The 8,400-nt window shown below is 44.1% G+C and overlaps 1 long non-coding RNA gene across 1 annotated transcript; it reads left to right on the top strand.

Annotated features, from left to right (window-relative positions):
* The first annotated feature begins 41 nt into the window (after window positions 1-41).
* On the top strand, window positions 42-8,168 carry LOC135258811 (uncharacterized). Its single transcript, XR_010331102.1, has 4 exons — window positions 42-261; window positions 454-636; window positions 2,837-2,865; window positions 5,516-8,168. It is a non-coding gene; the product is annotated as an uncharacterized LOC135258811 (long non-coding RNA).
* The last annotated feature ends 232 nt before the right edge of the window (window positions 8,169-8,400 follow it).

Below are 8,400 nucleotides of genomic sequence, written 5' to 3' on the forward strand. Positions count from 1 at the left end.
ACAGTCACCAGGGCAACGTTCAGTGTATGGGAGGGGCTCGCAAGAAACATGGTAACGTTTGCTGGCTAAAGGTGTTAGACTAGCGACCAAAACCTACAACATGTTTGCCAGTATCACTCGTTATCTCACAATAGTATAATCATAAAATAATCATAGAAGACATGACAAAGACAATGACTGGTATAAGGATTTATATTCATTTAAGAGAGGAAACAGTGACCAGACACATCGGCAGGTTGTCAAAACTTTGTCTGGTCTGAGGTGAGTGTTGTTAGTATTGTGTCCAAATGCTTGGTGCTTATTACGGTGAAGTTTGTCTGGCATCAGGCAGCACTTGAAACACGCAATATCAGGCATTAGCTTACATCATAACAAATATTTCCCACGAGGGCAGGCATCCTCCCGCCATTTAATGATTCACGTTGTGCCTCTTGTTCCCGCGACCCTGATCAGGAATAAGCGGGTGTACATAATGGATGGATGGATGGATTGTGCCTCTTGTGGATCGTGACCACAACAGGAGGTACACAAAAGGCCTAACAAACAGCTGGCATTTACTCTATAAAGACAATTGGTGCTGTAAACAACACTGAAGTGCTACCTTTGTCGACGTCTAAAAAAAAAAATCTGCCTGAAGTTGTGAACAGCAGTAGCCTACGTGAGTCATAACTTATCCATGAAGCCTCCACTATTGCTCACCTGCCCTTACACTATATCCTGGCTATCTCTCTCTTTTTTTTTTTTTTTTGTGTTCTGGTTTAGAGCCAACACAAGCTAAAATTTGATTCATGGCTGAGTGCAAAAGTCTCTGTCAAGCCTATGTGTGGGTGGCTAAATTTGCCCACACATTATCACTTTGGCAGTGTTCATTGTTAAATCATTCATACCATTTTTTCCATCATTGTATCTGGGCCCTATAAATAGAGATTGTACCTGACTTTGCATGATTTAAAAAAAGCCTTCCTGTGCATTGGTTTAAGCACATTGCTCTAAAGAGTATCCCCGTGGGGAAACCTATTTGTAAGGTACAAAAAAAACAAGAATATGATGTGCTGTCTTATTTTGTGCTTAGCTGTCTTTCCCCTCCATTTTATTTGTTCTTAAGTTTAGAATGGCCAGTATTAATTGTAGTCCATTGTCCTGTCAAATTGTCCTCTGTCAATTTGAATGGTGCACACAAATATCATCATTTTCTGAAACATGTACAAAGGGCTGTATCTTCTTTTAACTCTGAAATCCAACTACATAATGATGTGGGTGTTGTCCTGGAGGACTGTTTAACCTGTGCAATTGGCACAGAAAAATTCAAGCAGAAGCCCCTGACATTATACTGCATTACATGCACAATAGACTTACATTAATTACATCCACTGAGCAGCATGCAGTTGTACATTATGCTAATCCCCAGTGGTAATATAACATGTCATAAATATAGGTATTGTGTGTTTCGAGTGACGGTAGTCCAGCATATACCAGATGAACACGGTTTACAGGACCAGGTAATGATTGGTCGTAATGTCTTCTGAGAAGGCTGGTATTCCCCTACCCTTCTGGTCAGGTGGGCGTCAGAGATGTTCCTGCTCTCACTGCACAGGAAGTGCCACCACCCTCTCCAGCGCAAGGGCGTCAAGCTGAATCCCAAGGGGCCCGTAGTGTTTGTGGGTTTTTGCATTTTTTCTTTTCAGTCAGCTGCCAATTAAGGCCTTGATAACAAGGTGTGTGTGTGTGCGTGTGTGTGGATTCCTTAGCCAGTCAATGACTTGAATGAAACACTTGCTTCGAGAACACCTCAAAAAACCAGCAGACTTGTTGGCCCTGTAGGGCTGGAGCTCCAGCACTATAGCTGCATAGCTCAGTTGATGGACAGCTGGGATATATAAAGAAGCAGTTGGCTGCGTAAGCTTCATACATGCTCGGTAAGCTGTGCTCTCAAATTAATGGAGGACATCAGTGGGACAGGTCTACAAATATGACTGGCCGTTCAGCTTGGGAAGAACCAAGTCTTCAACCTTAAAAAAAAATGTAAAACTTGTCAAACTGCTTTCAATTACTGACTTTTAAACATGTAGTTCATGGCTCTGACTGAATGATGCTCCTGTGTTTGACCTCTGCTCTGCTTTTTAATAACTGTTCCACTGCTGTCTCATTCCCCATTCGATGTTTGTAACCCATTTGTCTACTGTCATGTGTAACTTTGTGTTTTATGTAAGGTCCCCCTTGCAAAAGAGATTTCGATCTCAATGGGGTTTTTCCAGGTTATTAACTAATGGTTAAATAAAATAAATAAATAAGTAAAATAAGGGCTAAAAGTTAATAAAACATAAATGCTCCATAAAGTTATGAGTATACATCAGATTAGAGCTTTACATGGCAGGGCTGTTGAAATGCTGTTGCCTTTTCCCTGAAGCGTGATGTACCAAGTACACAATGACTTAATAGCCCTTACAGGTCTGCCTTGTAAAATGCCTGGCACGTCAGGCCATTTAATTTTCTCCCAGGACCCATAGAGGTGCCTTCTAAAACAGATTTGTTTTCCTAATACAGTTGGAATTTTTTAGTGCAGACCATATTGTCGTCTGGAATGCTAAAAATGAGCCTACCTGCTGTAATGTTTGTGTTTAGACTTTAGCTGAGCCTGAGTGCTGTCAAAAATTATATACAATTACATAGCTGTTAAATCTGAGGGCTAACATGAAGCAGAATGAAAACATAGATTACTCACAGTCTAAGCAGCTAGTCCTGCATAAATATATGATTATAGAATATATTCGTCTGTCACTGGGTATTACCTTTGTTGTCATTAACAAAGTCATTTTCTAAACTATATTATTTACAGTTTGTGGAGTGCTGCATCAGAACATAAAGGTGAGTAATTTGAAGGGGTGAGTTTAGCTGGGGTGATGTGGTATGTTATCAATTGGTCTGGCACCCCCATTTCCTCTTTGTGACGTTTACTGTGTAATGATGCATCATTGCATTTGATGGCAAGCCAGGCCTATAAATAGCAAACATCAGTGGGCTTGCTGCTATTTTTACAGTTGGAATTTGAAAAAAATATTTTTTCAGTTTTTTTGTTTTTTAAACTGCAGGTTTCTGATTGAGACAGGAGGGATGTTGGATGATTTTTCGGGTTTGATTACTGTTACACACAGTATGGGTATAAGTAACATACAGAGTTTAAATGACGCCTTGGATTATTCAATAGGAAAACCTGGAATGTTCCAGAAAATCTCAAAGACTCAAGACTGATGTGGGTGATTGGGCAGACTGTTCCACATATGTGTCTCAGCTACAATTTCTGTCATCTGCATGCAAATTAGTGCTCATTAGAACCCAATATTTGGTTCTCACTTTCTTGGTGCCAGGAGGTAATTTTTATTCATAAAAATATTTTTTTCCCACTTACACAGATTTGAATGGGTGTTTTTTTTTTTTTTTTTTTACGAACCAATGAGGTGAGGATTAGCAGTGATTAAATCAAGTGTGTCAGAAAGGTTGTTGTTTTAATTTGAATACAAATGTGGAATATTCATAACAATATTGTGTAGACACAATTCATAATGTAAGCCTTTGTTTTTGTAATGGGTTGGCTGAAGATTCGTCATGTTGCTCAGAGCAGTGCCTGCTGGGAAAAATATTCTTCTCTACTTAATAATCATTTGGTTTTTGTAAGGTTTATACAAGAAATGAGGTTGTTTTTGTATGACTACAGTTGCTGGATTAATCAGATTCAATTAACAAAGAGGTTCAAAATTGGACTGACAAAAAAAAACTGCCACTTTGGTCTATATTCTTCCCTGAGGAGTTCAACAGCTTTTCCAGTCCTGTTTCTAAGCGATAACGTTTTTGAGTGTTACAGCCTGGCTGCTGAAGTGCTACATCATACTTGACTTAAACGAGTCGCATAGAAAAGCACATTACGGTAATTCTACTCCAGTAGTCAAGACCCACAGCCTTTTTGTAAGGGTACCTTGCTGCCTCTGTCAGACGATTTTTTCAGTTTCAATTAAGTTCAACCTGAACACTCCTTTGGTCGACCACTTTAACTATTTTATGAAACCATTGTATAGTTGAAAGTGTGTCAAAAAAAGAAGGCGATGAAACGATAAGTGGTCCTCTACTCATCCAGAATTTTTAACACCTGTTAAAGAGCTGTTTTCTGCGGTTTACACTTGTCAGAGCAGCATGGAACGACCACAGAAGGTCTGGATAGGTCGCACACCTGTGTGTCTGAAAGGGATCGGTGATGTGCCCTTGGCTAATGAACTGCGGCCACATTTTGGTGACCTTGTCACGCCACGCATTAAAACACGATGTGATGCAGGCCTCCTAAGAATAGCGCCTTCTCTTTGCATAATGTCTCCTGGTCCGCGGTGCGTCTCGCCTGCCATCGAGGCCTAAGGGTACTGCACCCGACAGGCCAGCTTTTTTTTGTCGGCGGTGCTGTGACACCGACCTGGATGTGCTCAGCAGGAGACGTGCACCGGAGAGCACCCTTACAAATGCGTTTGACGTGAAAAACAAAGCCGCCGCCCGGCTCTCCATTATTAACGAAGGTCCTCCTCGGCACCGAGGAGAAACAGGAACAGCAGGGACCTGGGTAATTGCTCCACCGAGCACGGTCCGCGTTCACCTTACACTGGCTCTTGTGAGCCAGTGGGCTTCTGTGGCTGAGCGACCCTTCGCAAGCCGCAACCTGAATTTACAGCCGTGCTTTTGAGTGGTTTGTTTTTACACGGCTTCGCGTGGGCCCCAAAGAAGTGAAAATACCCGAAGATGACGGAAAGAAACCAGGATGCCCCCACGACACGACCTTTGACCTTTAAGGGGGAACCTAACCAACCCCGGTGCCTCACCGCGAGGGGTTGCCTGCAATGTGCCATGTGCACAAATGTAGATCGAATCCAGTGAGAAGCACTGACCTGGAAACAGTGGAACAAATGCAAGCACCACGGGGGGTAGTTTTCACAGACAGGAGATTCTGTGGAGGTGCCCCATTTCTGTTGCCGGCAACGTTCACATTCTAAACTCTGATGTTACCGTAAATATTTAATACACAAATAAAATAGATTTTTATATGCTCAAAATAACTGTTGTGTAACCACCAACCCTCATTTAGTGTCCCTACGGTTATTGTAACTTTCGATGTGTGTCTGTTTAGCTTAACGGACTGATCCCATCCATCTTTCCCAGGTCGACTCCAAATCGTAGCACTTAGTTTCATACTGTATATGTTGACAGGCTAGTTGACTACAAGTGATAGGATAGTTCATTACGCTAACAGTATTGCACTTTCTAGCACCTCCTGTTATACGGTTCGCTATCATTTCCATAGTTACTGCTTCTCTTATAAACATACTTTATGCTTGGTTGGGAAATTGGTTTGGACACGTGTGTCTGCAAAATAAATGTAATGATTATATGTTGCTTATACTGTAACCCACTTGCATTATATTCCCTGAAAATTGTGTAGAACCTGTCCTCTGTGTGATATATATATATATTCTTTTTTTAGTTTTCACACTGGTGTGGGCTCATAAATGAACGAAATATGACAACAACAAGGAAATGGACAAGTTGTACACTCGGGCACCTGGAACATCCACCTTCAGCCTTCATCATGGATCCAAGTGAAAAGAAACTTTGAGCACAGTGCTGACACTGGCGGACAGCGCGTGTCGTATGGCACCAGAACCTGCCGACAGGTACAGCGATGAAACCTTGAAACCGAGAAGGTCTATTGATGGAGACGACTGTCTGTCTGAGGCAAGGGGGTTTTTTTTTTGTCTGCTCTACTGCAAAGACCTTGAGGATATATTTGGCAGAAAGGAACAGGAAGCATAGAGCAATGGTGTTTGAGCCCCGAGCAGAACAGCAAGAGAGGAGTTTAAGAGTATAAATTGTCAAAGGAAGTGGTACAAATTGGAGCTAGGGGTTCTTCTCAGGCCAACAGAAATGGACACTTATGACCACACAGCCTAAGCACTCAGAGCCCAGCACTGGGGCATAAATATCAAATGAATAAGTAATTTGTAGGTTTGAATGACCCTTCAAGCGATTAACAAAGATATGAAAGGAGGTTTAATAACCAGTCTGAGCTGTCCATGGTCATAACTGGCATCTTGGCAACAATATGTTATCTTTGAAAACACTCCTTCTGAAACAGCCAATGAAAAAAATAAAGACTATGGCTAATATTAGCAGAAGGCTATCACTGGGGAGTCTGAACGTGCATAACTGCCCAACTGTACAGCCTGGGAAAGTATCTAGTTTGCCAAAAAAAAGAAAAAACCATGTCCTTTTCTCCTGGTGTTCATTATCTGTGCCAGAACTTGACATTCACCGATGCCTGTTCCGCCATGGAATTGAAAGGGGACGTCCACTTTTGCAGGACACGTCTTGACTGGTACAAGGTTGGCGTGGAAACAAATTTGAGCTGCGTTAGGATAAGAATCGCGAGCCTTCCTCTGACCATCGTGTTGTGCCGTCAGGGAGAGCAATCTTCCTCCGCCTCTCCCGTTGGTCAGCTGAACCTGTGCTTTCACCTGCCACCCACACTTTAAGCCTGACTAGACAGCTTCCTGCAGGCGGACTGTAAGAGGAGACAGCGTATAGATCCCCCTGTAGATTTAAATATTAATGCCTGCCAGAGGCGCCTGTTGACCCTTTCTCTTTCCCTTTCTCACTTTCCCCGATGTCCAACCTGCTACCTAACAATACCCGACCTCCCTGGACAAGTGACCTCTAAGGGAGGTCAGGGGTTGGGAAAATGTGCAGGACTACTGAAATGTCCGAAGAGACGCATGCACACCAACACGATAGCTCAAGGTGCAGAGTCAAAAGAGTTGAAACTCTGAAAAGAATGAGACTTGCACGCTTGATATAATGCTCCCAAATGAAAGTTTTAATCCAGCAAGAGTATGTTGGATACATGATCACTGTTGCTAAAACGTTACGCTTTTAAATGTTCTATTATTTTAAAGAAAATTGATACTTTTATCTGCATGCCTGTGATTGGGGAAATTCACCCAGGTCCAACACATATCTGGTGAGGGGAAACTGTCTACCTGGAGAGTCCATTTTACTTTCAGATATCCATCGGATGTTCCTGTCAACGAATGGCAGCAACAAACTGGCTGCAGATGCCCTATATGTTTTCTAACCCGTAATGCGTGTGAACAGGAATCCCGGCAGCACAGAGACCAGACCCTTGCATCCCGTTAATGCGCTTACAGCACTGTGACGCGGCGGCAGTTGTGGCTCATAGTGGCTCGTGCATTATGGGAAACCCGCGCATCCCCGTCACTCAGGGGGACGTTCTCCTGTGTAAGCGCTGCGGCAGCCATGTTGGGATGCTGGCTACACCCCAGGGGTGTTAAACCACAGGGTGAAAAGAGGAAGGAGAGGACGGAAACAAGCCTGCGATCGCACGCCGCGTCTCTCTATGCTGGGCACCGGCTGGATCGCGGTTGCGGGCCGAATGTAAACGAGGTGGCGCTGCACGTTTCTCACCCGGAAAAATCCGGGGATGGAGCCGGGCACCGAGGAACGGTCGGTCGGTCGGTCGGGGCGGAAGCTTCCGGAAAGGGGGCGAGCGCTGGAGCGGCGGCGCAGGAAGCGGCGACCTCGTTTTTGCCGACGGCTCCAAACCCCGGAGCAGGGATTCCCGCCTCCTGGCGCCACGGGATAATCTGCGAACATCTGGGCGGGCTGGCGGGCTGATCGCCGTCCCCATGGCAACCTGCCCTCTCCTCTTTTTTTAAACGGCGGAACACGCTGTGTGCTACCCCGCGGCCTAATCGCGGTCGGGGTGGAGCGGTCCTCAACCCCAAAGGAGAGGAAAGGAACGTCTTCAGCCGCAGAACAGGGGGGGGGAGGGGGGGGGCTGTGACGGCCTTTTTAAAAATAGGCGCAGGATGATGAAAGGTGGCCGTGCTCTTTCCTCCTCGGCCTCTCCTTCCTGCCGTAATCTGTGTTTCTATCTCAGGGGCGGCTAATAACTTAAATGATCTGCCTACACACAGGAGAGGAAGCGAACGGCTCGCCTGTCCTCGGCGCTGTCGAATAAAGCAGCGGTGCGTCGTCCCTTTTTATCTCACATAAGCTTTTCTGATGTGTACCGTCCAGGAGGCTTGGTAAAGCCAGCAAAACAACTGATTAAGTTACAGGCAAAGAATGGAGAATAAATGGCGTTGTCGTTCATCATGAATTAGTTTATTAATTTATTAATTTGTTTATTCAGCTACCTCCCTGACAGAAAATTGAATATACAATATATTGTAAATATAATGATAAACGTGCTTCCTATAAACGTGTGTTTCAAAAATACCTCGCAATATCTGAAGAAGGCGACAGTTTTGTATATTTGCTCAAGCATTGTGAAGCGCTACAATGTCGGTG

The sequence above is a fragment of the Anguilla rostrata genome, chromosome 7 (genome assembly GCF_018555375.3).
Source record: "Anguilla rostrata isolate EN2019 chromosome 7, ASM1855537v3, whole genome shotgun sequence".
Taxonomy (NCBI): domain Eukaryota; kingdom Metazoa; phylum Chordata; class Actinopteri; order Anguilliformes; family Anguillidae; genus Anguilla; species Anguilla rostrata.